At 39.1% G+C, this 16,391-nt stretch overlaps 1 long non-coding RNA gene across 1 annotated transcript; it reads right to left on the reverse strand.

Annotated features, from left to right (window-relative positions):
* Positions 1-6,700: 6,700 nt before the first annotated feature.
* Positions 6,701-7,343, reverse strand: LOC141842745 (uncharacterized). The gene is made up of 3 exons (XR_012602983.1): positions 7,267-7,343; positions 6,869-7,044; positions 6,701-6,771 (listed from the first exon to the last, which is right to left on the reverse strand). It is a non-coding gene; the product is annotated as an uncharacterized LOC141842745 (long non-coding RNA).
* Between the last annotated feature and the right edge of the window lie 9,048 nt (positions 7,344-16,391).

The following is a 16,391-nucleotide window of genomic DNA, read 5'->3' on the forward strand; positions in this document are numbered from 1 at the left end:
ACCATGTCCTTCTATCCTCGATATCTAGATTGATCAATGAGACATAGATTGTGTCATCCTTTTATCAATCCTTATATTTTTTGATCCCCAAGTAGACTCACTCAAGCAAATAAGTTCAATATCCTATATTGACTCATTTGAGCATGACTATACATTTCATGGTCCTACTCTATCAAAAGGCCTCAAGATATCACTCCTGTCATATGGGAGGGATACATCCCATCTACATCACTCACATCCCTCCGTATAATTTGTTACATACCTAGTGATCGCCTTTATAGTCCCCCTATTACGGGTGATGTTTGACGACATCAAAGTACATAACTCCTTATGTAGGCAACCGTAGTGATTTCAGGTTAAAGGACTATTCATACTAATAGTCACATGAGAAAGTTTATGACACTCATATTATTAGGATCGATGCGTTCGCTAGAGGGGGTGAATAGCGATTTCTAGAACATTCCTACGAAATCGTTAGCGGAAGCAAAAGAAAGATCAATCGCTAACCCGGTTTGTTTATTTGGTATCAACCTCTACGAGGTGACTAATCCAAGGATCCACACACACAGACGACCTTTTCACTATGAAAATCCTCCTTTTCGAAGCACGCTTCGAAGGTGGAAAAAACCCTCATAAACTAATCTCTTCCTTTCACAAGAATGAATAGTGAAGTATGGAGGAAGAGGAAAGCTATTACAAAGTCAGAGTCTTGCCAAAAAGATAAGAGAATGTATTATTATTTTCTTCGGTGTCATTTTCTACTTTTAGGTATTTTCATACATCAGTCGACTGCTCCAAGGGCCAGTCGACTGATGAGCTCCAATGGCTCTTTAATTTGCATTTAATCAGTTAGCTATCGCTCCAACGGTCATCTAGCAGTCGGTTGCACCATTACTAATTGACTGCTCCAGTCGACTGCTCCACTTCGATTGATTTCTCTGTAAACTCTGTGTGTGCTTCTGATCAACCACCAGTCGACTGCACCAATAGTGTCAGTTGACTGATTAAGCTGAAACTCCCTTTTCAGCTTCTTTTTCAGCCCTTAGCCTTAACGCAAACCTTCAAACATCTTCCACAAGCCTTGTTCCCTTCCTTGCACTAGCTTGAGACGTTTCCTTCAGCTTCGTCGTGCTAAGTCTTTCTTTGCCAAGAGGTCGCGCCTCTGGAACTTCATCCTTTGCCAAGAGGCCACACCTCCAGGACTTCATCATTTGCCAAATCTTCCAACCTAGACTTTCCTGTAGACTCAAACCACACAAGTTAGATCACCAACATTGCCTAACTTAAACTCATTTTAGCCAACATTAAAATCCAAATCACTTGGGGCAAGATTGCACCAACAATCTCCCCCTTTTTAATATTTGGCAAAAATTCAATTAAGTTAGGTCTTTAAAACAGCATGTATTAAAGAACAACAATTTATTCCAATGATAATGAATCAATAACCATTCATAAGCATAATGAAACAATAAGTATCAATAAGCATGTTCAGCATGAATAACATTAAATCCTAACTTTAACCAATTCATTCTCCCCCTTTTTGATAATTATCAAAAATATGGGAATTCAAGAAGGTAGAATTAAAAACATATAGAATAAAAATCCAAGAAGAGAGCATAACTTATCAAAATGACCAACTTTTGGCACAAACTCCCCCTAAAACCTTACTCTCCAATGCACCAACAATTTATTGTGGACATCGAAGTTGTAGATTGATGTGAATCGCAAGTATACGGTTGTCGTCAAGTAATAAAAAGATATCGAACCATAGAAACTGTGTATTAGCTATAATGATGTTACTAAGATAGTTATCTAGACTCCAAAGGAAACGGAATGGTTGAGGAATTTGGTTGTGTGTTTGTATGGTAGGAAGAGAGAGATTGACTTAGGGTTTATGGATGAGATGGATAAGTCTAGGATTTCAGATTCATATCAATGCTAGGTGAAGTTCCTAATTCATGTTTGTTCCCTTATTCTCAATGTCTACCACCTTGTAAAAATTCTAACCAAAATACCAATTCGACATCGTCAGGCTTTGTTGGCATTTGACCTTAAAGTCCTATGTGGTGGCCCTCTAGTAAAGGTGACGCCAGAAAGTCCAGTTAAAGGCATTCCTCCTGTCACGAGGCGCCCCGATCATACGATCCAATGTCATACCCTCTGTTACCAAGTACCCTGTTAAGGACCTTATCCTAGTAGCCATCAACCATTAGATATCCCTTATGAGGATTTACCACTATGTATGAATCACTTCGGAAAGTCCAGTTAAAGGCATTCCACCTGTCACAAGGCGCCCCGGTCATACGATCCTAGGATCTCCTTATACAGTAATCCACCGCTCATAATCATGTATATGCACTCACACAAACATTTCATTAAACATATTCAAGGCACACAATACATGAAACAAGTGTAAACACTTCATTGAAAAGGAAAAATGACATAAACTAGTTTATACATCACCATCATTACATAGATGTTCATCCTACATCCTATACTCAAGGATCTACTCAATTACAAGAAGATTATATGAAAATAGTCATCCACAAGGAAGGGGAAGACTTATCTTTGAAGCGTGGGCATCCTCTTGAAGTTCTTCTCGCTCTGGTGTAGGATGGATCGGTGGAGATGAACTGTTTAGAGCCTCCCCAAGAGTGGGGAGGCACCTTCCCCCTAGCCAACACTTAGGGTTTTGAAGAATGACCCAAGATAGCCTCCAAAAGGTGCATAAGGATGTATTTATAGGGTCCAAGCACACCTCAGCACGTCCCCGTCACACGGTCGTGCCTAGGAGGCACGACCATGTGAAGCCGCTTCACTGATAGGGAGGCATGGCCGTGTCTGGGAGACACGGCCATGTGCAGGTGTGATTCTGAGGAAGGGGCATGACCGTGTCTATGAGACACGGCCATGTCCTGGCGTGGCACTGGAAATGAGACACGGCCGTGTTTGGGAGACACGACCATGTGCTGTTGAAGCTTAGAATCTGGCACGACCGTGCCTGTGAGGCACAACCATGTGCAATTGTCTTGCTAGACAGAGGCATGCCCCTGCCTCGTAGACACGCCCCTGCCTTACTCCTGGCACGCCCCTTCCTCTTAGGCACGCCCCTGCCTGGACTGCTTTTGGAAGGTGGGCATATTCCTACGATTTAGCACATCCTAGAGTTGGAACCAATCAAAACACCTTGAATGAAAGTTGTAGATCTTTGCTCCCCCTTAATCCAACAACAAGCATAAACATATAAACATAAAAAAACATAAAAAAAAACATGACAACAAATAGAAAATAGTCATCATCCATACAAGGTATTCATAGTACTTAAACACCCACACCCAAGCATAAGTATCAAGCACAAAAAATCAATGTTTTGACACATTTAACCAACAAAGTCATCCAGCAAATCATCAAACTACATCTCATCATCATCAGGTGGTGGAGGAGGTGGAAGAGCCTGATAAGACATGTGCATCCTCTGCATCATGTCGTATATCTACTGCTGCTGCTGATACATCTGCTGCTACTATACATATGCTTTATTTTACCTTTGAGCAGCCGATGCCCAATCCTGACGAAGACCTCGAACCTCCTCAAAGTAACCCTGAAGTTCATGATGGTAAGTCTGAATTCCCTGGTAATAATCATGAACCTCCTGGTGGTAGGTCTGCACATGCTCATAGTATCCCTGCATGCGCTCGCCAAGATCATGAAAGCCCTGGTCCACCCTCCCCTCAAGATGCGTATACGCTCATCCAGGCCATGTGTGGAGGGTGCACCAGTCGCAGGAGGAGGGGGCAGTAGCAGGTGCATCCTCTTCCTCCTTTGACTCAGAAGACTCGTTCGTAGGTCCTCCCTCAATATCACGTCTCCAAACTATAGTGCCACGATGGTATGTGATTTTCGCCAACTTCAAATGGCGCAAGGCAATCTGGTCGTAATCCTTGGATAAATGATGAATTGTGCCTACAGAAACATCGATGCCTCTAGATGCAAGAAACTAGGTGATGATGTGGCAAAATGACATATATATCTTGCCATTTGTGGAACTCGAGTAATAAAGAATGGAAGAGTAGACATGTTGGGCAATGTCAATGTCAAGATGTTGCTCTAAAACATACATCATGATCATGTGGGGTATACGTATCAATGCCCGACCCCAAGTCACAATAGGAAGAACATAGTCTAGGATGATTCTGTACCAGACATAATTAATGGCAGACATCTCAGTGGCATGAAAAATATTTTTGAATGGATTTCTGCGGGTACCAAAATAATGTTCATGAATTTGATCCATGGTGATATGAGCAAAAGAACCAGTGATAGGACCAGTAAAATCAGAAAAATACATGAAAGGGTTCTATGAGGGACGGAGACCTAAAAAAGATCGAACAGTTTCAGTGTTGAACTGAATTGAAACACCTGCTACAGTTGACACGTATCGGTGTTCATTAATTCCAACCGGATGAAGATTTACATAAAATTCTTTACAAAGGTTAAGATTTATGTGATTAGTGCAGGTAAATAACTTCTCTAATTGGTGAAAGATGATGTGCTCATACAATTGAGGAGCTTTTGTTTGAAAGAATTGTAGGATCGAAAACACGCTAGAGGGGGGTGAATAGCGTGTTACATGTTTTTTGATTTCGTAAATCTCGAGTTCGTACGGAAGCGAAAATAATACTAAGTAAAATTATGGATAATTTTGTTTACTTGGTTCACAGCCCTAGACTGCTACTCCAAGACCCACGGTCCTTGACCATTTTCTTTGGGCAATTCCACTAAGGCACTTGCCCCCTTTTGGCAACAAGTGTATCAAAAATACAAATACGAATTCTTTACAAAAGCTCGGTACAATAGAAATAATGAAAATGAACTTTTACCAACTTTTGATCGCGCAGTAGCTCCCCAGAAGTTGATCTCAGCGTTGAGGTGTGATTCGAAGTGACTTGGATCACGTACAGCACCAACATCGAAGAATAAGAGCTTGGGAGTCGCAAGAACGGAGTTTCGAGATGGAAAGCAGTTATTTTCGGCTGCTGCTCGCGGGTCTCTTTTATACTGCACCTGAGTCGACTCAAATGTCTATTTGAGTCGACTCCAACTGACGTGGCAGATGAAGTTTTATCGCTTATGCCCGTTATCTTCTATGAGTCGACTCCAATTGCCTCCTGAGTCGACTCCAGTCGCTATGGCGTCAACTACGATAAGCTTGTAGGATCGGAAAACACGCTAGAGGGGGGGGGGGGGTGAATAGCGTGTTTGCACGCTTTTCGATTTTTTCGATAAAACTGTTCGAGTGCGGAAACGGAAGCGATTAATTAAATGCACAAAAGTAAATGACTCGGTTTGTTTTTACTTGGTTCACAGCGCAACGCTGCTACTCCAAGGCCCACGGTCCTTGACCGTTTACTTTGGGCAATCCACTAAGATACTTGCTCCTTACGGTAGCAAGTATATCGAAAAATAGTTACACAAAACTCGATTACAACGCAAATTATCGGAATGTAAATACAGTCTTTTGTTACCGACTTTTTGCGCTCCCCGGAGTGTGAATTCGGCGTCTCGGTGTTTGTTGAAGTAGCTTGAAGCAGGCTCGGCACCGACGTCGAAGTTTGGAAGCTTAACGGTCGCGGGGAAGGCGTTTGATTGCGAGAGAAAGTTGTGTCTCGGCTGCTGCTCGCGACTGCCTTATATAGTCGACCTGAGTCGACTCAGATCGCCATCTGGGTCGACTCCAGCCGACGTGGCAGATAAAACTTCATCCGCTTCGTCGCTTATCCCTCCTGAGTCGACTCTAGTCCGGTCCTGGGTCGACTCCAGTCGCGGTGGCGGCGATGGCAATAACTTTTTGACCTGGGTCGACTCAGAAGGCCGTCTGAGTCGACTCCAGTCCCGTTGGCGACGACTTTGACGCGCAGACTTTCGGATTTAGGCTGATTAGGCTGGAGTCGACTCCACACTACAACAAAAACAGTCATAGACATCGGTGGAAAACCGATGTCTATGAGAAAATCGACTGATGTCTATGAAGGTGTTGTAAAAGGTCTGACATTTTAGACATCGGTTTGTAACCGATGTAATACAACTCAACGACATCGGTTTGTAATCGATGTAAAACCGATGTAATATCACTCAACGACATCGGTTTCGCAACGGTGTAAAACCGATGTAATATCTGTTTAACATCAATTTTAACAACGGTTTTCGACCGATGTAATATCACAACGACATCGGTTTTGCAACGGTGTAAAACCGATGTAATATATGTTTAACATCAATTTTAACAACGGTTTTCGACCGATGTAATATCACTCAACGACATTAGTTCTGCAACGGTGTAAAACCGATGTAATATCTGTTTAACATCAATTTTAGCAACGATTTTCGACCGATGTAATATCACTTAACGACAACGCTTCCAAACCGATGTCATTGAATTTAAAACTGTTGTAATAACACTTATTTTTTTTATGTTGTTTGTAAATTATGATCGAGCAAGATGACAAAATTATCATAATATTATAAATTCACCAAACAAATCACAAATAGAAAAGCACCGATATATTTAATCACCTCAATATTTATAAATAACCAAAAGTAACTAACACAAATATTCTTCTTGCAACATATTACACATTCCCTCAACGTTTTCATCCTCAGAAGGATCACCTTCAGCCCCATCGTCCTCTTCCTAGTCTTTGCCATCTTGTTCATCATCATCCTCTTCGTCCTCATCTGAATCATCATCATCCTCTTCGTCCTCATCTGTTCCTAAAAGGCAAGAGACTTTTTCAGCAAACGGATGTAGATGCAAAAAAGTGAACTAACATAGTTTTGTACATATAAATACATATAAAAACTAAGATACCTGCAATTTTGCTTCTTTTGTTTCAGCATGAGCATTGAATTTCTAAAAAGAAGCTACCATGTTACTTATGTCGTTTTACCATTTGACCCTATCTTGAGTGTCATTATGATGGTGTCTTCGCAGTACATTGACCACCCATAGAAAAGCAGTTCCAAGATAACAACATATTCCAAAAGCTACACAGACAAGCAGAATATAGTATTATTTTCTTAAACGGCAGAAGCAAGACCATATATTTCATTCAAAACAAACCGTATATTTTTTTTTAACAAAACAGAGATAGCCTATAGGGGAAACTATATTTTAAAAGGCGATTTCAGGAGGCAAAGGGAAGTGATTCATTTTCCATGATCCATTGGGAATAAACAAAAGAAATCAGTAAGAATAATTGTGAATACCTTCTTGCTTCTTCATCTCTCAGTTTAGCATCCATCTCCTTGCTTGGTGGATACTTTGGGAGGCTTGATGGTTCACATGCGTATGGTGGAGTGTTAAAGAACTGCACAAATCAAAACAGGTAATGATTACAGTATAAAAATATATACTCCCTGTGATAGGCATAAAGAAAATAAACATTCCAGGGTTGTAGGCAAAACTAGAGCAAAGAAGATGATCGCAGCGAAAACTAAATTGAACTACTCAGAATTATTCCATGAGAAAATAAACATTGTAGCATCTCAGGTTCTTCCATTTGGGAGGGGATTAGTTCTTATTTTTCCCAACTGAAGGTAGGGATTGAACGCTTCATACAAGTAAGTATCCTCCAAAAGCTGATAGGAGAATAAGCTCATCAGGTGTGCTCTGGAACTTACTGCATGCAAAAGAAAATAAGATTAACTAACTCAGATAAGAGCAAACAAAGACATAAATGTATTATAATTGTGGATCTAAGGCCCAAAGTGTAAGGGGGCAAAAATTGTTTGACATAATTGTTCACGTAATACAAAACTTTTAACAATTCTGAAAATGATGTTGTTAATTAGATAATTTGAAGTGCATTGTACTAGCATTCTTTATTTTCTTTTTTATTGCAGAAGAAACAGGTGGTTGGACTTTAGAATAGCAGCACTGCATACTAGTAATATGATAAGCAAATTAAGATATAGCTGTCCATATCGAGTAGCAAATCAAGATATAGCTGAATACTCATTTATGAGCTAAGTTATCATAGATACAACTAAATCTTCAATTGATAAGGGTCATGCAAAACCTAAAGAGAAGTGGCAATAATCAGATTCCCTTTTTTCTTTAAAGAGAACTCAAAGCAGTCTCGGCCATTTGCAGCTACTGAAGAATATAGTGAGACTCACAGCTAGAGGGAGGAAGTCAACTCGATAAAAGAACTTAATTCACATGGTAAAAGGATGGCTGCAGTATGAAATTAATGCTAGGTTAATACGATATTATGTATTTATTTGATATATTAATGATGCATTAGTGAGTTTCTTTGGGATCAGAAGGAAGTCTTCTAGTAGAAGGGATGTTTAAAAACCATTGATAGTACAGGCACAGATGCATATTAGATTCCAAAAATTCAACCCAGTGAACCCTCAACTCAGATATAACAACAACAACAACCAAGCCTTTGTCCCACTTAGTGATACATTTCAATTCAGATATACGAATAAAATTTCAAGGATTAGCAAGTACTCCAATAAACTTTGTTTTACAGCAATATACTTCCTCACTATATTAAATTTTGAATAGTAGCAAGCAGATCAACACTGGCAGTATCTAAGGTCTAAGGATATCAATACCTATCATACTCTATCATACATAAAATTAAACAAGCATAGTGTTCAATCAATAGCCATAGCATGATCTCACCCTGCAAACAATGAAAAAAAGACGGTTCAAAAGCTGCCAACAATTGTAAAGCAAGAAATCAGTAATTGATGTAAAATATGAGCACCATGTATCAGCAATACAGCAAATTCATACCGCAGAGGACGATGCAGCAGAGTCAATTAACCCCATATTAGTCCTTGCTAAAGAACTGCAAAATCAGAAACTGGACACACTAAATTGATTCACTGAAGCAGATATATATGCTATGGTCTTCATGGATCTTAGTGCTGCAGCAGGCTGCATTCTTAACAGAGCCGAGAGAATCAATAATATGTTACTTAGGTAGAATAGTAACAGTAGAAATTACAATAGCTCACTTGGACCAAGTTGATAATAACAATTACAAACCAAATTGACTGATAAAAACAAGCAATAACCACTGGTAGATTCAGAGAGAAATCGTCTGATCGGAGAAGAAGGGAAGAAAGGGGGTTGGCTTCGGGCGGTGACTCAGCTCCAGGGAGAACGGCGACGGCGGTGGCGAAGGGCGAGCAACCGGCGAAGGAAAGCGGCTAACGACGAATGGCGAAGGGCGAAGGGCAGAGGCGAATCGCGAGGGATTAGCGGCGGAGGCGGTAAGGAGGTTTTAGAGAATCGGCACGAATAGGTTGGGGGACGGGATAGGGTATAAGGAAATAATGAAAAATTTATCATTATTATAAACAGATTAATATAATATTTTAATTAAAAATTTAATCTTTTTTTAATAATATACCCGTTCTATACAAAACGATGAATAGATTTTGATATTAATAAATATCATTAAACATTATTTATAATTATATTTTAAATTAAATATCATTAAAAAATATGATAAATCATATTTCTAATATCAAAATAAATTGATAAAAGTAAAAGATACAAAAGGGATTTTATATAAATATCAAAATAAAATTTAAATATATCAATAATTAAAATAGATTGCACTTAATATTTTTATATTATGATTTAATTTTTCATTAATATAATTCATTATCATAAATAATTTAATATGCTATTTTAATATTTAAAAGGGCAAGCGCGCAGTGGTTAAGTCGGCCGGGTGTAGGGAATTGGAAGCGCGGGTCTAGGGGTTTTAGAAGCGCGTAGTGGAAGAAATATTTGGAGGGAGCTTCCAAAACCGTTGTTATAGCTTCCAAAACCGTTGTTGAAAGCGCAAATAGACAACGATTTTAAATTGTTGTTATAGCTTCCAAAATCGTTGTTGAAAGCGCACATAGACAACGGTTTTCAAACCGTTGTCGTAGTCTTCAAAAACCGTTGTTAAAAGCGCACATAGACAACGGTTTTAAAACCGTTGTTGTATCCTCCAAAAACTGTTGTCGTAGTCTCCAATCAACCTCTCAAAGACAACGAAAATATACAACGGTTTTAAATTGTTGTTATAGCTTCCAAAACCGTTGTTGAAAGCGCAAATAGACATCGGTTTTAAAATGTTGTTATAGCTTCCAAAACCGTTGTTGAAAGCGCAAATAGACAACGGTTTTCAAACCGTTGTCGTAGTCTTCAAAAACCGTTGTTGAAAGCGCACATAGACATCGGTTTTAAAACCGTTGTTGTAGCCTCCAAAAATCGTTGTCGTAGGCTCCAACCGATGTCTCAAAGACATCGGTTTTTGTTAAAACCGTTGTTAAAAAGTAAAAGACATCGGTTTTAACATAAAACCGATGACCAGAACACTTACCTCAGATCCAATCCAAATCAAACCCTAGACCCAAGCTTAGGTCACTTGATTTACTCTACCGCCCAGGCGATCCTAATAAAAAATCTGTGAGTTCAATCAAACCAAAAATCAACACCCAAAACCTGATAAACCATAAATCTAGGCTCAAGAATCAAGCTCAAAACAAAGAACCTAACCAATCGATACTTACTGATCTTCCTCCACTCGATCGCCGTCACAGCTTCAATCGGGTTTGGCAAATCAAGCTGTGAAGAGCTAAGCTTCAGGATTCGAAGAGATCTAAAAGAAACCTTAAAAGAAAGCCAACAAATCCTCGGAAATCCACTCGAAATCATCCACTTGCCCGATTCACTGCCGATTTCTCTCTCTTCCACCACGTCGCCGCTCGCCGTTGAAACACGCTTCTCCCGGCAACGAACCGAGCCCACGGTGGAAGATCCAACCCTCCGGTCGTTCCCTTGTCATTGGCTAGGGCAGTGGCTTCTCCGTTAGGCGCGATCGGGATGAAGAAGGGGAAGAACAGAGGCGTCTCGGTTGAGAACAGGGGAAAGAATTGCACGATTTGGGAATGAGATCGCGGTTAAAGCCTTGAAATCAGGTTTTCTTATCGGGCGGTGAAGTTTAACAGGTTTGGATCCATCAAGCCTAAAAACCTTTAACCCATTAACCCATGATTAGCTAAGTGGGCCTTCTAATTGGGCTGGTTAACTTGGGCTATTGGGCTTCTAAATTGGGTTCTAATTTAGCTTTATTTAATTAGCTTAATTTAGTTTCATTTAACCGGTTTAAGACTTAATTATAATTAGGGTAAATTTTACAAATTACCCCTAAAGGTTCGGTATTTTACATTTATTTTCTGTCGCTAAGGTCGCGATTTTTAGGGTTTTCACCCCGATTCTTTCTCCTCACGCAATCCTAAATCATGAATTTTCCACTCTCAATCAACCTTCCGGCTCTAACTCACTCCGGCATTCCCTCCGGCATTCCCGACTCTAGCAAGTCTCTCCAGCATTTAAGGTTTTAGGGTTTGGCGGCCTCGGGACAAGCAGCTGACCTCGCCGGTGTCGACCCCAACCTTGGCGAGCTCGCCAGCGTCAGGCGTGACCTTGGCGAGCTCGCCGACGTTGGGCCCGGCCTAGCTGAGCTCGACAGGTTCGGGCCCGGCCAGCTGAGGTCGACCTTGACCTGGCTGAGTTCGTTAACGTCTATTCAGGCCTGACTGAGATTGCTGATGTCGAGCTAAGCTTGGTCGAGCTCACTAGCATCTGTGCAGGCCTAGTTGAGCTCAGCGACGTCAGGCTAGGCTTGGGCGAGCTCGCCATGGTCGGACCTAGCTTGAATATGTCATTTGTGCTTGTTGAATAGGATTGTAAGGTTTAGAGTTTTTAAGACGTGATCTATTTGTGTTTGTTTCAATATGCAATTCCTCTGTTCACAGTTGTCCGAGAGATGCCATTCCAGATACTCTGACCTTATTCTTCTATTAGTATTGTAAGTGATATTTTTTCTGTCATTTATATTATATATTTCTTTTTTGTTTGTATTGATATTTAAGATTATTATATCAACACCAGATGTTTTTTCCTGCTTTTTTATTGACACTAGAATAATGATGTTATAGAGTTTATTTTTAATTTTGAATTATATGATTGATGTATGATTCTGAGTGCACGATACTAAAATAGAATATATGTTTAAAATAACTTGTCGACCACGAGGTCGTCCTCCCCATACAACCTAATCAATCCTTTCACCATTAAATTTTATAGAATAATAGAATCCTTTCATTATTATAATGCAACCAACATTATAATAAGTATTATTATAAATTTATTTGATATACAAATTTATTGGACTTATAAATTTAGAGGACTTACAAATTTAAAAATGTTAATATTAGCTATTATTTGGTAGATTTACAACATTAACACAACTAGAATAATATGAACCTTGTCGACAATAAAAATACATCATGTATGTTCTAGTTATATAATTAAACTTAATATAACTTGACCACATAGTAGCAAGTGGCTGTGATATCGTACTTTATTGATAGTAATAAGTCTAAGTGCTTTAAAAGTTGTTTAAACTACCTATACATTTATTTTAACATATTATTTATATTCAATGAAAATTTATTTTTGCAGTCTTTACAATGTATGTGAATAAAGCATGGATGTACAATAGATTAGACAATAAATTTATCCGAGCTGAATTTTATGTTGGAGTTGAAAAGTTTGTGAACTTTGCTAAGAGCCATCCAGAATGCATGAATGGTGCAGAATTACGTTGCCCGTGTAATCATTGCAAATATAGAAATAAAGTTTTCCGTGATGAGGATACTGTGAAAGTATATATATGTAGAAATGGTTTTGTTCCAAACTTCTATAATTGGTACTATCACGGGGAGCCTTATGTGTCTGATTGAATTGGAACTTCGGATGCTTCTTCATCTGGCACAACTGCTTTAGGGGAATCAACATCTAATGAAAATGTGATGTAATCAATGGTTTATGACTCAATGAATGCAGTTGATCCATCCAATATAGATGAAATATCAACACCTACAGTTCAGCAATTATTTGGCATGTTAAAGGCTAGTGAAAGAGAAGTGTGGGAAGGTATTCCATCTGGTCATTCTCAACTATCAGCTATTGTAAAATTATTGAACATCAAAACAGAACAACATTTCTGAGAACGATGTTACGATGACATTTGTCAATTGATGTCAGAATTGCTCCCTGCTGATCACCAAATGATTGATAGTTTCTACACTATAAAGAAATTGGTAAGGGGTTTAGGTTTACTCGTAGAGAAAATTGATTGTTGTATAAACGATTGCATGATATATTGGAATGAAAATAGTGAACTGATTGAATGCAAAATTTGTATACCCTCATTACAAGCATCATAGTAGCATTCCAGGAAAGAAAAAGAAAAATATTACATGGAAGGTTATATATTATTTTCCATTAATTGCTAGACTTCAACGCTTGTATGCATCTGCCGCCACAGCTTGCCACATAAAGTGACATCATCAGCATGTGTATGAAGGAGGTATAATGTGTCATCCTTGTGACTCTCCTTATCACGTCTTGGGAGATGACCGTCTGAAAAATTTTGGCAACATCTCCCTTGTAACAATTCAACTTTCCCTAAGGCTTATACGACCGATCAATAATACAATACATGAATTTTAACTACTAACTATATGAAATGTGACCCACACGACCACTCACCAATCCAAACACATGCATAACCACTTAACAACAAGTATAAATCGAAAAACATCACAACAAAACAACGTTAAACTCTACAAGTCTACGAAATCAGAGACAACACAGTGGAATCACAACAAGATCCAAATCTATACAACTCGAACATAAGTGCAAACTACAGATACATACATAAATCCGAAACCAACAATCCAATACAGTCCAACAAAAACATACAACATAAATTGATGTGAACCCATAGAGAAAAATCTCAAGAACCCATAAGGAATTGAAGAAAGAACGAAGGAAAGACTAAATCGATAAGAAAGATGAATAGAACCTTGACCCGATATTCAATGAAGAACCAACAAATGAGAGCCTCACCATGCTTTAGATTGAAAATATGCCAAAGATACATGTGTGGCCGTCACCCCCTATATTTATAGCTATAGGGTGACCTAAAAACCCTAAAAGTCCAAAAGGAAGTCCATTTAGTAAAGACCTATATAGACTACTTAGCCATTTTAAGCTTATGACATCATTACAACCCAAATAAAGTTAGAAATTGAGCCTACATATCTCTACTACATAAACATGAGACTAAGTGGCTACTTAAGCCCATCCAAGGCTTGAATTAAGTGGACTAAGCCGCATGACTTGCTCTTGGTCAAACTTTCTTCAATTGTAACTTTGGCCTTCACATCATCAATTAACACATTAAGTGCTTCCTTCGTCTTCTTAGCCTTAACTCTTGTAATTGGGCCTCCATTGATGCATAATGAATCATCAACAACATCTAGAGTGGGTTGAGTATGATCCATATTAGCTTGTTGGGCAACTTGTTCATTTGGTTTGACTCCATCATAAATCAACAGAATACTCCTGCTGTGAGATAGGGACAGTCTGGCAGACCTCCAAGCTTCAAACAACGTTCTTATTTGTTACCTAGGGAAAAAGAAAGGAAAACCCCAGGATCTGGGTGGTGAGTATATAATACTCAGTGGATACTAGAATGGAAGTGCACAACATATATATATAATAGGATATCATATGATACATAATGAACAAGGTCAACATACTACGTACAAACAACAGGTATCATGCAATACGAGAGTAATGTATGTCATGTCACACAATACAACAATCATATAACAACAAGTGCAACAACTACAATCATATAATAACAAGTGCAACAACCACAATCATATAATAACAAGTGCAACAACCACAATTATATAACAACAAGTTCAACAACTATAAATGTAGAAAGCGACTACCAACAAATGCATGCACATGTGATATTTATGGTCACTATCTGCACTCGCCATCCCCAGACACCCTGTCACGACCCGGGAGACGACCGTCCCTGTATCTATGACAATTCCCTGGATACATACACATATATAAGGCCCACACGACCAATCCATTACAGGCTATGGATTTATACAAGTAAAATAAAAGTAAATGTGACCCACACGACCACTCAACACATTCTACTATATATGAAATGCATCCATAAAAGTATTAACGGATAAAACTCGTTAATTCTTCGCAAAAGAGATAGGAAGCAGCAGAAAGCACAATATACTAAAATTTCGAACGGAGAATAAAATCCGTAAACACATATACGATGAAAGCAGTGTAATAAAGTCCGAAGTAACAATACGATGTATAAACTCGAACTACAAAAGAAAAGTAATACTCCAACATATACGCAGATACAAATCCACAATACAGAGTATCCATAAAACTGCTGTGAGATGGTAAAACTGGCAGGATCTCCTCGACATCAGCTGTAGTCTCCTACCTGATATCTGGGAAGACAGAAAAATCCCAGGGTCCAAAAGATGTGAGTACAAATACTCAGTGGGTAATATAGAAAGACAGTGCATGAATAAAAGAAATGACAAAAGGATAGGTACATACCAAAGGTCAACAAGGTATCAAGAATATCTCTGCAAATAATAACTAACATGGATCTCATGTAATGCACCATATGAATGACATGTCAAGCATAGTGCAACAGTCAAGAATCAAACAAGTAGGCAATCAAAATGCAGTATCAGTACGGTCCAATACATATATATCATGCACATGATATGCATATGCATGATGCAACTGCCCCACTCACTACAGCACTCGTGCAAGCATCTGAGGCTGGGATGGCCGGCATCTGGAGATCAGTACTCCGCGCCCTACAACAAAGTAGTCCGGTGATCCAAATCGAGGGATCAGTGCTCCGCGTCCGGTGATCCCGTAGCTGTGATGAGCTACATATCCTATGGCCGATATCTGTCCTCTAATACTCATCACCGAAGTACCAAATGTACTCTTCGAGTACCACCCCTATCCGGTGTCGAGGTCAAATCATCGACACGGCTGCGTACACTGCCATACAGCCGTCGACTGCGTACACTGCCATACAGTCGCCATCATCATGATGGAAATAGGGTATAATAACCACCTATGTAGATATACAACTAAGTCATCTACCATCACGATAGACCCACAACAATGGGATTTATAATTGTTATCATGCATCATGATGAGATGCTAAAATCATAGTAATCATCACCTACTATACTAATCAATAAGAGTAGGTACAAGTCATCATGATCGCAAGTATCATAAGAAAGAATCATATCAATAATGATCATACATGCCATATCAAGGATAGAAACAGTAATCAGGAGTGTTAATCCAAGATCAACGGCATAAGGACAAGCATGGTATAACATGAGTAATGAAAAAGGTATACAAATAACAGGAAGAGTAA

This window comes from Curcuma longa, chromosome 12 (assembly GCF_044706935.1).
Source record: "Curcuma longa cultivar G26 ecotype Majalengka, Jawa Barat chromosome 12, ITB_CL_G26_1.1, whole genome shotgun sequence".
Taxonomy (NCBI): Eukaryota; Viridiplantae; Streptophyta; class Magnoliopsida; order Zingiberales; family Zingiberaceae; genus Curcuma; species Curcuma longa.